Source organism: Lissotriton vulgaris, chromosome 9 (assembly GCF_964263255.1).
Source record: "Lissotriton vulgaris chromosome 9, aLisVul1.2, whole genome shotgun sequence".
NCBI classification, from domain to species: Eukaryota; Metazoa; Chordata; class Amphibia; order Caudata; family Salamandridae; genus Lissotriton; species Lissotriton vulgaris.
In genome coordinates, this window is record NC_141697.1 from 250835260 (window position 1) to 250853348 (window position 18089).

The 18089-nt window shown below is 51.8% G+C and overlaps 1 protein-coding gene across 4 annotated transcripts in view; it reads right to left on the reverse strand.

The window, feature by feature from the left end:
* Window positions 1-18089, reverse strand: part of ENTPD5 (ectonucleoside triphosphate diphosphohydrolase 5 (inactive)) — a 408239-nt gene that overhangs the window by 209761 nt on the left and 180389 nt on the right. The window lies entirely within an intron of this gene.

An 18089-nucleotide genomic window follows, 5' to 3' on the forward strand; every position in this document is an offset into this window, starting at 1 on the left:
TTTCCTTAAAAAAAGAAATATAGTGCCCTTGTGTGAAAACAACATTTTGTTTTCTTTCTAAAACAGCTAAAAAAGCAATGGCAATGTAATCGACCCCACCTTTCTGTGGAGTTACCCAACCTTAGGCTTTGTATTGGCAAAATGAATATTAAAAAAATATATATAAGGTGATGATGAATAGGCATGTGCACAAGAATCAAGATGTTGTGGCAGCCAAACAGTAATGGTTATACACGTGCATGCAGCACCATGCATGCTTGTGTTTGAATCAATGTGCAGTGAACATTTTATTTTCGTTTGAATTTACCATTCTAGGATGTCGGACCCCATCAAGGAGTGGCAAATTAAATATAAAGAAGGTGCATCAAAGGGCCTTTTTAAAAATAAAGAAATAAAATAATAAAGGAGAAGCATAGAACTCTAATAAAAAAACAAATAAATATTTTTTTTAAACGCAATGAGGGAGTATAGTGGGGAAGCAAGGAGAGAGGGTTACTGGAAGAGCGGGGTGGTAGAGGGAATTTCAAATAAACATACAGACTCCGCTTGGCAGTAGGGGGCAACAGATTAACTTTGGTAGGGGAGCAGAGCGTGGCGGCATGGATGTGAGGGGGAAGCAATAAGAGAGCAAAAAAACCGATGCACCGCTCAGGGCGTGCTGGAAGAGAGAGAGAAAACTAGCTCCCTAAAATAACAAAGTTATGCTCCAAGGAAGGGACAAACACAAGAAGAGCAAGAAAATTAAACGGACATGAAAGTCAAGTAAAGGAAAGCAACTGGCTGACCCTAATCCAAGTACTGGATTTGTCCACGACAGGTCTTCAACAAAAGATAGCTAAAACCTGCCTGTTGAGGGCATCTAAAACCCCAATCAATAACCTTCCATAGAGAGGCACTTCCTGAGAGTGAGATCACACTACTCATTTTCACCCAAGACAATTAAAAAGAATTACCAAGTAAAACAAAACTATATTGCAAAAGCAATCTCTTTATATGACATTCAATTTTTAACAATTGTGCATCAAGCTTCCATTTCACGTGAGACTGCCTTCCTTGGAAAATATTTTTGTGATAAATAACTTTTTGCTGGATAGCTTCTATGGGTAAAAATCTACTTCCTCAGGGAGGTAGACAGCTTTTCTAATATTAAAAATAAATTAAAAATAAATGAACTACAGTGCCCTTGTGTGAAAACAAACATTTGTTTTCTTTAGCGTAATAGATCTCACCTTTCTGTGGACTTACCCATCCTTATGGCTTTGTATCGGCAAAATAGAAATAAAACAAGCATTTGCAATGCAATAGGTCTCGCATTAGGAAGGTTTTAGCTATTGGTCTTGTAAATGACAATTTTTTTATTTATGTGTTGGTTTTGAAAGTAGCTACATTAATAGCTTTGTCATTTAAAATGCCAATAGTTATAACTTTCACAAATGTGACACCTATAGCATTTGTAATGCAACATGTTTTGTATTTACATGACTTAGATGTATTGATATTACAAATTACAATGGCTTTTAATTTTTTAAAATAATTAATACTTAAATAAAAGGGATTGTAAGTTAGAATGGCAATAGCTTAAACTTTTGTAAATAACGTTTGTGAAGATTACGTTCAGTGTATTTTATTGTGACCCAAATCCAAGAACTGAAGTGAAATATAAACATTTTTGTGACATTTGTAATAAAGCTTGAAACATTGAGAGAACATATTTGAACCAGTTGATGTTGAATGGTTGCGCAGATTGATGCTGGGGTGGCGCTGAGTAATGCTGTGGTGGTGCTGAGTGGTGATGCTGAGTGGTGCTGAGTGGTGATGCTGAGTGATACTGGGGTGGTGCTGAGTGATGCTGGGGTGGTGCTGAGTGATGCTGGGGTGGTGCTGAGTGATGCTGGGGCGGTGCTGAGTGATGCTGGGGCGGCGCTGAGTGGTGCTGTGGTGACGATGCTGTGGTGACGCTGAGTGGCGCTGAGTGATGCCGGGGTGGCGCTGAGTGATGCTGGGGTGGCGCTGAGTGATGCTGGGGTGGCGCTGAGTGATGCTGGGGTGGCGCTGAGTGATGCTGGGGTGGCGCTGAGTGATGCTGGGGTGGCGCTGAGTGATGCTGGGGTGGCGCTGAGTGATGCTGGGGTGGCGCTGAGGGAAGCTGTGGTGGTGCTGAGTGATGCTGTGGTGGTGCTGAGTGATGCTGTGGTGGTGCTGAGTGATGCTGTGGTGGTGCTGAATGGTGCTGTGGCGGTGCTGAGTGATACTGGGGTGGTGCTGAGTGATACTGGGGTGGTGCTGAGTGATACTGGGGTGGTGCTGAGTGATACTGGGGTGGTGCTGAGTGATACTGGGGTGGTGCTGAGTGATACTGGGGTGACGCTGAGTGGTGCTGGGGTGGTGCTGGGGTGGTGCGGAGTGGTGCTGGGGTGGCGCGGAGTGGTGCTGGGGTGGCGCTGAGTGGTGCTGGGGTGGCGCTGAGTGGTGCTGGGGTGACACTGAGTGGTGCTGGGGTGGCGCTGAGTGATGCTGGGGTGGCGCTGAGTGATGCTGGGGTGGCGCTGAGTGATGCTGGGGTGGCGCTGAGTGATGCTGGGGTGGTGATGCTGTGCTGGTGCTGTGGTGGTGCTGAGTGATGCTGTGGTGGTGCTGAGTGGTGCTGAGTGATGCTGTGGTGGTGCTGAGTGATGCTGTGGTGGTGCTGAGTGTTAATGTGGTGGTGCTGAGTGTTAATGTGGTGGTGCTGAGTGATAATGTGGTGGTGCTGAGTGGTGCTGTGGTGATGCTGAGTGGTGCTGTGGTGGTGCTGAGTGGTGCTGCTGAGTGATGCTGGGGTGATGCTGTGGTGGTGCTGTGGTGGTGCTTTGGTGGTGCTGGGTGGTGCTGAGGGATGCTGTGGTTGTGCTGAGTGGTGCTGTGGTGGTGCTGAGTGATGCTGTGGTGGTGCTGAGTGATGCTGTGGTGGTGCTGAATGGTGCTGTGGCGGTGCTGAGTGGTGCTGTGGTGTTGCTGAGTGATACTGGGGTGGTGCTTAGTGATACTGGGGTGGTGCTTAGTGATACTGGGGTGGTGCTGAGTGATACTGGGGTGGTGCTGAGTGATACTGGGGTGGTGCTGAGTGATACTGGGGTGGTGCTGAATGATACTGGGGTGACGCTGAGTGGTGCTGGGGTGGTGCTGGGGTGGCGCTGAGTGGTGCTGGGGTGGCGCTGAGTGGTGCTGGGGTGGCGCTGAGTGGTGCTGGGGGTGGCACTGAGTGGTGCTGGGGGTGGCACTGAGTGGTGCTGGGGTGGCGCTGAGTGATGCAGGGGTGGCGCTGAGTGATGCTGTGGTGGTGCCGAGTGATGCTAATATGGTGGTACTGAGTGATGCTGTAGTGGTACTCAATGATGCTGTGGTGGTGCTGAGTGATTCTGTGGTGGTGCTGAGTGATTCTGTGGTGGTGCTGAGTGATTCTGTGGTGGTGCTGAGTGATTCTGTGGTGGTGCTGAGTGATTCTGTGGTGGTGCTGAGTGATGCTGTGGTGGTGCTGTGGTGGTGCCGAGTGGTGCTGTGCTGGTGGTGCAGAGTGGTGCTGTGGTGGTGCGTGGTGGTGCTGAGTGGTGCTGTGGTGGTGCTGAGTGGTGCTGAGTGGTGCTGAGTGATGCTGAGTGATGCTGGGGTGGTGCTGAGTGATGCTGGGGTAGCGCTGAGTGATGATGTGGTGATGCTGAGTGGTGCTGTGGTGGCGCTGAGTGATGCTGGGGTGGTGCTGAATGATGGTGTGGTGTTGCTGAGTGGTGCTGTGGTGGTGCGGAGTGATGCTGTGGTGGTGCTGAGTGATGCTGTGGTGGTGCTGAGTGATGCTGTGGTGGTGCTGAGTGATGCTGTGGTGGAGCTGAGTGATGCTGGGGTGGCGCTGAGTGATGCTGGGGTGGCGCTGAGTGATGCTGGGGTGGCGCTGAGTGATGCTGTGGTGGTGCTGAGTGATGTTGTGGTGATGCTGGGGTGGCGCTGAGTGATGCTGGGGTGGCGCTGAGAGATGCTGGGGTGGCGCCGATAGATGCTGGGGTGGCGCCGAGAGATGCTGGGATGGCGCCGAGTGATGCTGGGGTGGCGCTGAGTGATGCTGGGGTGGCGCTGAGTGATGCTGCGGTGGTGCTGAGTGATGCTGGGGTGGTGCTGAGGGATGCTGTGGTGGTGCTGAGTGGTGCTGCTGAGTGATACTGTGGTGGTGCTGAGTGATGCTGGGGTGGTGCTGAGTGATGCTGGGGTGGTGCTGACTGGTGCTGGGGTGGCGCTGAGTGGTGCTGGGGTGGCGCTGAGTGGTGCTGGGGTGGCGCTGAGTGGTGCTGGGGTGGCGCTGAGTGGTGCTGGGGTGGCGCTGAGTGGTGCTGGGGTGGCGCTGAGTGATGCTGGGGTGGCGCTGAGTGATGCTGGGGTGGTGCTGAGTGATGCTGTGGTGGTGCGGAGTGATGCTGTGGTGGTGCTGAGTGATAATGTGGTGGTGCTGAGTGTTAATGTGGTGGTGCTGAGTGATAATGTGGTGGTGCTGAGTGGTGCTGTGGTTGTGCTGAGTGGTGCTGTTGTGGTGCTGAGTGGTGCTGTTGTGGTGCTGAGTGATAATGTGGTGGTGCTGAGTGATAATGTGGTGGTGCTGAGTGATAATGTGGTGGTGCTAAGTGATAATGTGGTGGTGCGGAGTGATAATGTGGTGATGCTGAGTGGGGCTGTGGTGGCGCTGAGTGATGCTGGGGTGGCGCTGAGTGATGCTGGGGTGGCGCTGAGTGGTGCTGGGGTGGCGCTGAGTGATGCTGTGGTGGCGCTGAGTAATGCTGTGGTGGCGCTGAGTAATGCTGGGGTGGCGCTGAGTGATGCTGGGGTGGCGCTGAGTGGAGCGCTCTGACACCTTTCGGTAAAGTCCGCGCTATATAAAAATGCACTAAATAAATAAAATAAATAAATACATACAGCAGCACCGACCCGCTAACCCTTCTCCTTGGCACCGAGGAGTCACTAAAGTGAGGCGACCAGCTGAGCCGGCAGCTGTTTCCAGCAGAGGAGTCTTTCTACTCTGCACATATTTGCATTCGCTGACATTCTGGCTCTTGGGGCAAGCAGGAAATCTCACATTGTACCATGAAAGCGATGATGAAAGAATGAAGGAAAGGAGACCCCGCAGTAAACGCCTCCTACGAGCAAACGATGAGCTGTAAGAGGATGCAGGGCAGAGTTAGCTGGGCATGGCATGATTCAATATACAAAAAGACGGTGGCTCGAACAAGGGGTGTACAAGAACGGGGGGAAGCTGAGAGCAGCATGAGGCATGAAAAGGGAAGGAGCATGAGGCATGCAAAGGGAAGGAGGGTGAGAAGAGATAATAGGTCAGAGAGAAAGGCTTAAGTCGGGAGAAAGAAAGTTTAAAATGTGTCTGGAAAAGTACAAGACTTGGGGGAAGGTCCAGAGAAAAGAAAGAAGTCATAAGATATGACAGGTGAGACCAGGAAATAGACTACGTAAACGGATGAGACAAAGTTAGAAATGAAGGGGCTACGAAAAGAGATGCGGTAAGTCGAATCAAAAGCACAGGACGCTAGAGGAAGTGAAAATGATGAGGGCAGGTGAAGAGACGCAGTGGATCGTATGCCAAGGCAAGTAAAGGCCAAACTCGAGAAAAGAATTGTTGGACTTGGCCCGTCTGGCAGGTCCACCCCTGAAGTTTTGTGCTTATTATATGTGTCCGGGGGATGGTGATTCCCCTTCTGAGTGTTTGTGTGGTGAGAGAGACCTGCCTCCCATAGGAATTCATGGGGAATGTATGTGGCTCTGATAGTTCCTGATGCGTGGGGCGTGCCGGGTCGTGTTTGGTATGTATGCACTCGTGAGGTTGAATGCTACAAGATGATGTATGCGGCATGTGGGTGACTAGAAGGGAAGTGCCACTTCTAGACTTTGGTGTGTGTGTGCAGTAGGTGTGCTGGCGCCTGATTGGCTGAAGCCGGCCGGGCCTTCCCCCACCAGGCTGGCTCCACCCCCCTGGGGTGCGTCCAGTGTCCCTGGCCTGGCCAGTAACCTGAAATTCCTTATAACCAGTTCTGGCTGGTTCTCTCCCTGCCTGCCCCTTTTGGAGACAAAGGAAGCTCCTGTATAAAAGGAGGGTGGGCCCTCTTCTCTCTCTCTTTTTCTTCCTGCTTGAGTCCCTGCCTGGGTCGTGCTGCTGCGTGGGCTCAGGGTTGGCTGGCCTCCCTGGGCCCTGCCCTGCTCCTGAACTGCTGATGTCCCTTTTTCCCTTCTCAGAGCTGATGTGCTCCCCCTGAACTCCTGGACTTCCTATGGACCCTGCTTTCTATGGCCCTAGCGCCTTGGGGCGCTCATTCCCGCTTCTAGCGCTTGGGAGCGCTTTCCTGTTGTCCTAGCGCCTAGAGGCGCTGCCGTTCGGCCCCCCAGCGCTGGGAGCGCTCCATTCCTCCAGCCGGTGCCCACCCGGCATCTGCCTGTCGTGGGAGGGGGCCCGAGCCCCCAGCGAGTGCCTACCTCGCTTTATTTCCTTATTGGCGGCCTCATCGAGGGAGCCGGGCCCTCGTCAATTTCCCCTGTGTTCACCGCCGCAGCCCGGGACCCCGCGTGAAGCCCGCCCCCGGGCCGCGCTCTGATTGGCGGCGGCCCCAGGGAACGGCCGTGCAGACACCGAGAGACAAGCAATGCAGGGGGCAGCGGGAGCCAACTCCGCGCCCCTGCGTCCACCCAGAGAAGTGCCGCTTCCCCCCCCCGGTGCCCCCAGGAGCAAGAGGGAGCCCCGGAGAGCGAGGAGAGACCGGCGCGTCTGCCACCGACCGGTGAGTGCTGCAGGAGGGGAGGCGGGGCGTCGGAGCACATTGTCGGTGCTCGCCCCTCCCCTCCAGCGCGAGCACCCTTGTGCCGGGAGGCCCGCGAGGCTCCCAGTGATTCCGGGTCCCCCGAGGGGGATCCCACTGCCCGCAACCTGGTCCCTGAGCCCCGCGAGGCTCCGTCATGGCCCCTGGGGCCCCCAGTGATGCCGGGCCCCCCGAGGGGGGCCCCGCCTGCCCTCACCAATTCTCCCTGAGCCCGTGGAGGCTCCACCTTTTGGACCTTTGCTCCACCGAGCCTGCGAGGCTCCCAGTCCACCTCATGTTTCCCTAGCCCCGAGGGGCGCCGTCCTGGCCCGTGGGGCCCGCGGAAGATAGAGTCCCCCGAGAGGGACTCCCCTACCTATCCTGAGCCTGCGAGAGGCTCCACCATTGCCCCCCTGTTTCCCTGCCTGGGTCCCGAGAGGCCCCACCACGTGTCCCTGACCCTGCCGGGCCTGCAAGAGGCTCCACCATTGCCCCCCTGCCCCCCCGAGCCTGCAGGGCTATGTCCAAGTCCCTCAGCGGCCCAGCACTTCGTGGGCCGCTGCCACGTTTAGGTTTGCCCCGGGCCCCTTGCAGCCCACTCTGGACATCGAGACTCTCAGGCGCCCCCGCCCCAGGAAGGCCATCTGGCCTAGGGGGCGCTACTGACTATTATCAATGGGATGCTGAGAATTCTTATGTGTTGCCCTGCTGATGGGGGCCTCTGTTGTGTTATGTACCTTAACTCATGTATGTCTATGCTGGTTAGAGTGAGTTCTATTGCTAGTCCTATGAGACCCCGGGGCATGACGTATTCTAATGCTAAGCTCCTGGTGATTATGTGTTCTAGTCCTAGTCCGAGAAAGCTCCCAGTTGTTATATGTTCTAAAATACCAATACCATCATGTGCACCTTCCTGGCAGTGGCCCCTTGGCCCTGCTCTGTACCTTTCCCCTGGTAACCCCTGCTGTGCCTTGAGCACATTGTAAAGTGTATGTTCCTGTGTGTCCTTCCTAATACAAAGACTATTTTCATATATACTTTGTGTGGAGTTCCTTTTGTGGGAGGCCTGGGATGTTGCTGTTGGTGGGTGCGTGCGCAAATGCTTCACACATGTCCTCCGAGATAGGCCTGACTGCCCGCGCCGCGTTACCTAGAGGGCGAGCAGGGGTCGACTTTACATAGGAGTGGCGGTCTCTGACTGGCTGTGGCGCAAGCCCTGGCCGGCCGGGGGTCCCATTTCCTACAAGAATCAGAGAGAAACTTTAAAAAAGAAGCATTGGCGCCGCGGCAATAAAAAAAGTAACTTTAGACCCAATATTAACCAAAATCACCAAAACTAAGCTAATGTAATTAAAGCAGGAGGCGGATCCCTTTGAAGCACGGCCTCGCGGCCATGAAAGAAGTAAACAGCAGGGATGTAATTAGGGGGGAGGAGAAGTCGCGTTGGGGTGAATGCCTGAGGCCAAGCTGCCCATGGGAGGGAGGCTGATGGCTATGATGTGGACGCGCGTCGTTATCTAGCCTCTTGTTGCCTGTGGGAGGGAGGCTAATAGCTTTGATGTGGACACGCGTCGTGAACTGTCGGAAATCCGCTTCAGAAATCCGCTGGTTTAGCCTCTGGTTTAGCCACAATAGGTCTCTCTGCGAGACCTAAAAACATGGTGACAAATGGGCAGCTGCTCAAGACTGCCAAACTGACGGGGTAGAAAAGAATGTGTTTAAAAACAAGCACTGGCGGCCCCTTTGAAGAGAAGCTCACGGCCTAGCGGCCGTGAAAGTGAAAGCGGGATGTAATTAGGGGGGAGGAGAAGTGAGTGAAGTGAGGCCGAGCGCGCACTGCGCACGCTGGGGAAGTGACAGATGCCTGTGGGAGGGAGGCTGATGGCTTTGATGTGGACGCGCTTTCCGCACGCTGCCTAGTGAGACACTATGATTTTACATACTGTAATGTACTGTTCTAAAAGTCTGTTTCTTAATGGAAAGAGCTTATTGTAGACACTCCGTGTTCCCATAAAGTAAACACCAAAAGTTAAGACCTGTTTTAAATCATAGCAGATTCACACAGAATAAAAGAGGCTCACATTTCAATTCTTTCAAAGTGCCACTCAGGCTGGTTTTCTGCTCCTTTCACCATTATATGTTTTACGCAAACTATTTTACTCAAGGACCTTAGAAGGAACATTATTAGTAAAATTGTGTAACTGTGCTTTCTCGCATGCAAACTAATAGTAAATAACATTTCCCGTAGGATCTGGGGAAAGTGTATTCTTTCTTTTTAAAAAAAAAACCTCTGTATTTAGCATCGCCATTTAATACCTTTGTATCAATAGGCGTTAAAGTAGTAACATAGTGACATACCACTGCCGCAACATATGCTGTGTAATGCTGCAATATTTGCCACATTATTACATCTTGCCACATAATTTGGTCCTCCACTACCTCATTGGGGCTAGTGGCCCTAGATACACCTCAACAGTGTGTTGAACGACAGCTCCTCAACCCCACTTCTGTTGATACAGTGAATGCTGGTGGACACTGGGGGTTGGATATGTGTGGTGTACCATAGCCGAACACACTCAGGTGTAACCTTGGGCAACAGATCGCACCCAATTAGATTGTTCTATTGCAAGCATTGGCAAAGGAGTTTTATAAAGTGCGAAGTGTTACCTTGGTCACCTCAGCACACTAGTGTAGATTCTCAAAGTTGCTGAATGTGTCTACTGATGTCACAGTCCAGTTAAGAGGAACAAGGTAGGCGCTGTATACCACCGACAGATGATCGTGGCTGCGATTTACGAGGTGTAAATGAGGATGTGAGTAAGGAAGAGCAATGGTTTCACACCTGTAACTGTCCTGGTAAGTGTATGACATGACGTGTCCACACCTGCACACGCAGCGATATAATCTCCTCTTTCAAGCACTTACGAAGAGCAAACAATGTAATGGCACAAACAGCAGTCACTGAGCTCCGCCAGACAGAAGTACTGCGGAAAGCCTCTGACATCACACAGGTATGACTGGTGACCAGTGAGCAAGAGAGGGCAGCTGAGCTCTGGGGTCAGACGGCGCAGAGATTCACAAGCGCCCGGGGCATCCTGAGGTGTCCACACGGGATCAACAGACAAGTGTGTGTCATCGAAGCTGTTGGCTAAAGAAATCAACACCCATACAATTTGTTACATACGACATGGGGCCACTTGGCAACTAAGAAATGCACAGCAGTCACCGGAGTGGATTATGTACCCCTATTTTACAGAATGGGATATATGGAAGAGGGGGCTGTTAAATACTTAGTTCTAGCGGTGCAAATCTCTGGGGCTGCAATAGGGATTTAGATAATGTTCAGTTAAAAAACACGAACGAAATGCAGGTGAACGTAGATGTTAATGGCGCAGCAGTTGCTATTCCAGCCTCAGAGTGCAAATGTTGTCAATTAGCAGACAAGTATATACACTGGTATTAAATAAGTTAATTCAATGCTTGTAAAGGTGGTTGGCAATTAGATGTATATTTTATATTTATATATTTATATTTTATATTTGTGGGGTATTTGTAGAGCGCGACGTTCGCTCCGGAGGGAGCATCTTGGCGCTGGAGAACTTAGGAAAGCCGGTCCAGGAGGAATTAGATGGAAGCCTTAGAGTAGTCATCCGGGAGTTTAAAAATCCATGTTTTCAAGAGCTTTCTGACGGGTTTTTCCTGGGTTTGTTGTCTGAGGGTTTTGGGCAGTTTGTTCCAAGCTTTTGTCGCGATGTATGGCTAGTATTGCTGTTAGCTACGCCAAACATCAATGCTCAGAACGTCCGACATTGAATACTGCTGCAGCACTCTTTGGTGGTAACTGTATGCCACAGGAAAGATCGCATTGACTTGTCTGAACTGATTTGGTGCTGTGCAAAAGAATGCTTAAGGCTAGTGTGTAACTGCACAGAATTAGAAGTGTACAAAAAGAAAAAAACAACAGATTGCGAGGGAGGAAGAGGAGTGAAGTGTGAAGAAGGGGGGCAGAATAGCAGATCCCTTTGAAGTGAAGCTCTCGGCGCGCTGGAGAAGTGTGAGCCTGGTGGGTGGGGCGGGATGCCAGTGAGTGGGAGGGAACTGGCCAAGCGCGCGCTCGAGAAGTCAAGGATGAACAATTAACACGCATTGTAGGAAATCCGGCTGGTTTGAGAGACTTTGGTTCAGTAGTAATAGGTTTGAGTATAACTCGACATAAAAAGATAAACAGCGATGATGAATACACATGTGCATAGGAATCAAGATGGCGTGGCAAACATAAATGCCTCTATGTGTGCATGCATCACCATGCATGCTTGTGTTTGCATCAATGTGTACTGGACATTTTATTTTCGTTTGGATTTATCATTCTAAGACGTCGGACCCCATCAGGGATAAATGAAACATAAAAAGGGCATCAAAGGGCTTCGTCTTTTTTTTTTTTTGTCGTAAGACCTTTATTATAATTTACCAGCAGTACACAGCGAAGAGCCTACAACCCTTGGGCCGGCAGCGTCATTTCAGGTTCAAGTCCATACAGTTGTCTTACACAGCCTTGTAGCCGACAACGTCAGATCCGGCGGCGTTAAAATACAAATGTGCAGCATGTACATAGCCATCGCGTAATCACAATAGATCACCGTCTTACTTTTTATTTTTATAGAAAGCATAACCAAACCTACAAAATAAATATTATGAACGTAAGTCAACCAAAAACCTTGGTAGTGCTCACGGATTGCTTTACAGTTACATTGATAAACTAGTTGTATAATCGAGTCGACTCTCATGTGTACTAGCTACATCCGGGGCATCCTAACAGGCCGCATGCTTATCTTATAGTGATCAATGTTACTACTACCACTCTTGCCTATCTGTGGGACCGTCTCAGTCTTCCTCCCCCTCGTCGTCTGAACTGACAATATCTACTTCCGTCAGTAGCTCACATAAATCCCCCCGATATCCGTTCCAAGGCAGCCATATTTTATTCCAATTACGTGGGTTTGCCCTCATCATATACACCGCTCTTTCAGTCAGCATTAGCGTGTCCATGTTTCTACACCATTGTGTTAAGGTAGGTGAATCCGCTGCCCCCCATTTCTGCGCTATATCTCGTTTCGCAGCCATAATGCCTATGGTGGCCCAAAGCTGCCCTTGACGCGTTAGATCATTTGGGTCCCATACATTTAGCAGACATTTGCGGGGGTCCGGAGGAAGGGAGACCTCCAGTGTTTGCGAAATGGTGCGCATTACCTGCCTCTGGTAGTCTATGGTAGTCGGGCATTCCCAGATAGTATGGAAGAAGTTCCCCTCCTCCCCACATCCACGGAGACAGTAGGGATGCTGTGCCCTGTGGAGCTTGTGTAGGGGGGTCCTGGTGTAGTATATCCGGTGCAGTATCTTAAGCTGTACCAGTCTGAACCTAGCCGAAATGCCTGCTTCTTTTGGGGATGCCGCGCCGCATTCCAGTCTGTCTCGTCCATGTCTCCCAGTTCACCCGCCCACTTCTCTCTTAGTTTGCTCGTGGGGTCTGGAAGGTTGTTGAGTAGCTTGCGATATGTGAGTGAGGTGACGCTTTGCTGCATAAAGTCAGTAACTAAACTATCTTCCATAGGAGGGGTCTCAGGGACCTCTGTGCCCTCCGGTAAAGCGGTCAGTAGTGCATGCCTAATTTGCACGTACCTATATGATTCATTGGGGCCTAGGTCGTATTGCTGCTGAAGATGGGAGAAAGGGACCACAGTCCCATCTGTCCACAGGTCTCCCACCGTTGAAATCTCAATATTGTCCCACTGTGTAAAGCCCTTGCTGCGCCGTAATTGACCCAGTGCCTTGGTGTCCCATAGTGGGGTGAGTTTAGTAATTACACCCCCCCATTTAAGCTTCGTCTGTGCTGCATACCATAACGCTACGGTGTGTTTCGTGGGTCCTGTAAGCTTCCCCGCTAATCCTTTGTGCTAAAGCGTCGTCAGTAGACTATGTGTGCCTAATTGTGCTCTGTCAGCCCGGTATGCAGGGTTGTCCTGTGGAATATGCAACCAATGATTAATGACTTTAAGCTGTGCCGCCCAGTAATACATTTGTAAGTTTGGCAACGCAATCCCTCCCTAATCCCAACTCCTGTTCAGTTTCACATGTGCAATTCGTGCAGGGCGGTTCCCCCATAGTAGACCGGACACCATGACCGTCAATTGCTGAAAATAGTGCTGTGACACCGAGTAAGGAGTGTTTTCAAGCGCATAGAGGAAGCGTGGCAATGCCATCATTTTAAATAGCGCTGCCCTCCCTAGCAGCGTCAAGGGCAGAGCTTCCCATTGTTGCACATCGCGCCGCAGGCGTTCCAATGGTGGCTTCAAGTTTTTGTCGTAGAATTCGGCTGAGTTCTGGTTCACATGAATTCCCAGATATTTGAAAGAGGTCTCCGCTATCTCTAGCGGACAGTCAGGGGGCAGGATCGGCGCTGGACCGCGCAGGACATAAATCTCCGATTTTGTCCAATTGATCATATATCCGGACACCTTCCCATGGGTACCACATAACACAAGTAGTTCCGGTATACCACGTTCTGGTTCCGTCAAATAGACTAGCATATCGTCCGCGTAGAGGGAGACTCTGTCTTCCCAACCCTCCCCCCAGCTAATCCCCTTTAACAGCGGGGTTGTCCTAATTAAGGTTGCTAGCGGTTCCAGCACCAGGGCAAACAGTAGGGGCGACAGCAGACAGCCCTGGCGCGTCCCCCTCGTAAGTTGTATCGTGCGTGAAATATGACCGTTCGCCGTTACATGTGCCATCGAGTTAGCATAGAGGAGTTGTATCCAGGATATAAATTTGGGACCGAAGCCCATGTGGGTAAGTACCGCAAACAAATATTGCTATTCGACCATGTCGAACGCCATTCCAGCATCCAAGGACAGTATTACCGCCGACTCCGGCAGTTGCGGTGCACGCGCCAGCGCCCTGTGGACTCGACGAAGGTTTAAAGCGGTACTTCTGTGCGGCATAAAGCCCGATTGATCCGGGTGGATCAAGTACGAGAGGTGTGGCATTAATCTAGTAGCCAGAAGTTTCGCCAGAATCTTTGCCTCGGCATTTGGGAGCGATATTGGGCGGTCGGAGGTGCATTCTGCTGCTGGTTTCCCAGGTTTCGGGATTGTCATTATTGTCGCTGTTCGCTGGTCTAATGGAAGTTCGGCGCGCTCTAGACTGTCTACGTACATTGCCAGAAGCGGAGCACTCAATGTCTCTGACATCGCCTTGTACCATTCGATGGGGATCCCGTTTGGGCCCAATACTTTGCCAGATTGTACGGCGCCGATGGCTAATTGTATTTCATCAGTCATGAGTGCGGCTTCTAGCTCCTCCATCGCTTCTGCTGTAAGCGTTTGTGTTGGTATGCCACTGAGGGACTCCAGCACCGCCTCCTTTGTCACCTCCACAGTCGGGATGTAAATATTTTGAAAATAATCGGCCAGTTCATTAACTATATCTGCTGAAAGTGTGAGGAGCGTCCCATCCGCCGCGCCTAGCTGCAGTATATTCTCTTTGCCACCCCCCTTCTTGTCCAACTAGGCCAGCATTTTCCCCGCCTTGTCCCCCACGTCGTAAATTCTATGTGTGGTTGCTGCTATGTTATCTATGGTCCACCGCTTTATGTGGTCGTCGTGTTGCCGTTGACATAGCTGCAGTGTGTGAAGAGTGTCTGGTGTAGGGTCTGCCATGTGAGCTGTATTCGCCGTGTGGAGCGCCAACTCTAGCTCCGTCAATTCCTGTCTTTGTGATCGCTTGTGCCCCGCTATGGACGCTATGGCTTGCCCCCTCAAAACCGTTTTATATGCTTCCCACAGGACCGTGGGAGATGTTACTGATGCCATATTCTCAGTGAAATCATATTGGGTCGTCTTCTGTAGTTCCTTCCTTATTGCTGGGGCCTTAAGGTATCCCGGATGAATCGGGTATATCCTCTTGCAGGTTTTCTCTTGACAGGACAGAGTCAATGTCATTGGGGAGTGGTCTGATATACCCCTGGGTCGGATGCTAATGTCATCAATAGTTAAGAAAATAGTCTATGCGTGACAAACTACTGTGCGTTGCAGAGTAATAGGTGTATTGCTGTGTGGTGGGGTGCAGGTGTCTCCACACGTCTGTCAGCCCAGCGCCTCCATGAAGCCGCTGAACCTGGAGGGTGCAGCCATTTGCGACCAAACGGGGAACCTTTCCAATGTTTCGTGTGCTACAGCGTTAAATTCCCCACCAAGGATAAGGTCTCCTTATCCTTATGGCAGATCTAGGAGGAATTTCCCCAGTGCTGGAAGAGCGATCAAGTGAAGTGCTGGAGGGATGTATACCGACACTATGGTTAGCGGTCTGCCCTCCCATTGACCCTGCACTGCCGCGAAGCGTCCTTGGTCGTCCGTTTTGGTGTGTTGGAGTATGAAGGGAGATGACTTCCTTATTAAAACGCCTGTCCCTCGTCGTGAACTCTGAGTGTACGGCCATGTGGTAGCCCCTCCTGTCTAATGCCTGACATGCTCTGCCCGTAAGATGCGTCTCCTGTAGGAGGACCAGTGCTGGGCCTATTCGTTTATTATTCTGCATAACCAGCCCCCTCTTGATTTAGTCGCCTAATCCCCTCACATTCCACGTCATAAGCTGCAGTGGTGCTACTTGCGTCTCCTGAGCTCTCCCCACAAGAGTGTCACCCTGTAAATCGTGTGCCATTCAAAAGTTGGTTGCGTGCGTGAGATCGTGTCCCGAGTAGTAGTGCATATGGCCCACCCTTGCGGGACGTAGCCACTGTGTCGTCGTCGTCGTGTCCTGCCTGAAACCGTGAAATCAACAATGCAGACAACAGTTTCCCGTCCTGTAACAACTGAAAAATAAGAACCCTCCCCCTCTGCACCCCCCCCTCCCTGCCTACCTGCTATAGGGACATTGAACCGCCCACCTCCCCAACTTAGCAGAGTGCCTTACCCATCCCCCAAACAGAATACTTGCTTGTTGGGGTGAAAGACCCCCCGGAGCAGGCGGCCCCTCATACCCTCTTCGGAGTCCCTCAGTCCAGCGTCCTGTGGCAGTCCGTTTCTCAATGACCGCAGTGATCAAGACTCATGTGGGTTCCGGGTGATGATTGTCTCGCCCCAGTGTTGTCGCCGAGATCCTCCCGTGCCGGCGACCGAACTGTATCGTCTGGTTCCGATGTCTGTGATCCCGTATGATCTTCATCTCGCTGGTTTTGGTGGTTTCTATTCGAGTGGTGAGGCTGTCCGACCCGTCTCCAACCCTCCAACCAATCGTGGGCCATGTCTGGTGTGTCAAAGAACCACGTTTTGTTGTCCGCCACCTCCCGCAACCTGGCTGGGAACAAAATTAAGTACGGTATCCCCTTTGCCCTTAATTCCTTTTTCACGTCTAGGAAGGTTCGACGGCGATGGGCAACTTCAGTTGTGTAGTCTGGAAAAAAAGCGACAGAAGAGTTCTGAATTTGGAGCGGTGGTGGCACCCTCGCCGCCTGAAGGATGGTGTCCGATCGCGGAAGTTGAAGACTCGTGCCAGTATCGGTCTTGGCGCTGCACCAGGTTTTGGCCTCCCTCCGGGGACTCTGTGCGCCCTTTCGATTGAGAAGAAATGAGAAAGGCCCTTGGGTTAGAGCCTCGTTTTAATCAACTCTTCAACATAAAGGTCAGTCGCCCGGGTGCCTTCAGATTCCGGAACCCTTAGAATTCTGATGTTGTTCGTCCTCGAGCGTCCTTCCTGGTCGTCCAGCTTGTCCTTCAGTAATTTATTCTCAGCCACCATCCGTTCCATTGCTATTTGCAGCCCGACACATCTCCCACTAATGATTTTGTGACTACTTCCACCTGCTTCACACATTCGGTCATTTTGTGGAAATCAGCGCGTATTAGGGTGACCTCTGTGGAGATCGACCCCACTGTAGCTTGTACCTGCATCAGCGCTTTCATGACATCCTCCAACGTTACTTTTTTGGCTCCCTCTCCATCTCCCGGCTTCCCGGTAGATGTTCTTGACTCTGCGTGGGGAGGATTATGCTCATCATATGCAAATTTTTCAAAGCGTGTCTGGGCCGAGCGGCCCTTTGCGCCTTTGCCCGCCATGTGGCCGCCTTCAGTGCCCCGCCGCCACTGGAATGACCCACAGGCTCTCTAATTCAAACAGTGCTGGGAAGGATACTAATCTCTCCTAGATCTGCCGGGCGCTTCCAGTCAGTCCATGTTTCGCTAGCCCACACCTCCTTATTGCCACCAGTTGCAGTGAGCCGCACTGTGCACACTAATATTCGTGGGTAGCCTGTTTTCCAAGTCTTACCAGGCCCCGGCTGTAAAGCGCGCCAACATAAGCCCACAGACTAACACAACGGCCACTGCCCACGAACTAGGTGCTGGTCCGCTGATCTGGACTGTGCTCCTCAGTGCGATCTTAGGCCGTTATATCCTCGGCTGGGCCTCCTAGAACAGATGATACGCAGTGCCCCTTCACCATCTGCCATTCTGACTGTTGCATTCTATGGCCGTTGGTATGCCCCGTGTCTCCGCCACAAGCGCCCAGTTCTACACCGCCAGCACACTCGTAGCCCAGCGCCGATGGGGGAAATCAGGCCGCACCAACGAAGCGGGCGCTGTGCTCCTGGCGCGGGCAGCGCCGTTACCAGGCGCGCCGTTCTACACGCTCCAAATGCCCGCAGTCCGGCAGTGTCTCACAGAGCGTACTCTTCCTCCGCATCGACGACGGCTCCTTCACTGCTTGAGGCGTCGCGTCGGCCACACCACCGTAGGGAGTGCCTCCTTTGTCCCGCACTTCCAGCAAGAATGCCGGTCTCTGCTGCAGGGGAAACGTCCGGCGGAATCCTTCCGGGCCACTATCACTTCCGCTCGGCCCCTGGAGTTAACCCAGCTCGGTGCTTCAGATCTTCACTTGGGCCGCACCGGATGCAGCCTGGCGTGGACGTTCCCTGGACCCGGTCTCTTACCGGATCTCCCGCAATCGGTTCTGCCCGGTCCTGGGCCTCTGGACCTTCCTTCTGAGGACTGGAGATGACGGATATTCGTGCGGATTGATGGAGAAGGTCGCCTTACTCACGGAGCTCTCCTTCTAAGCTGCCGCCATGCTCGGCTGCAAGCCACGCCCCCCCTTTTTTTATTTTAATAATAATCCATATCCATACTAATATACATACTAATATAATAAAGAGAGAACCCAAACCTTTGAGGCGGGTAATCTCAGGAACCACAGCACCAATCACAACACCCAATACAGCGTTGG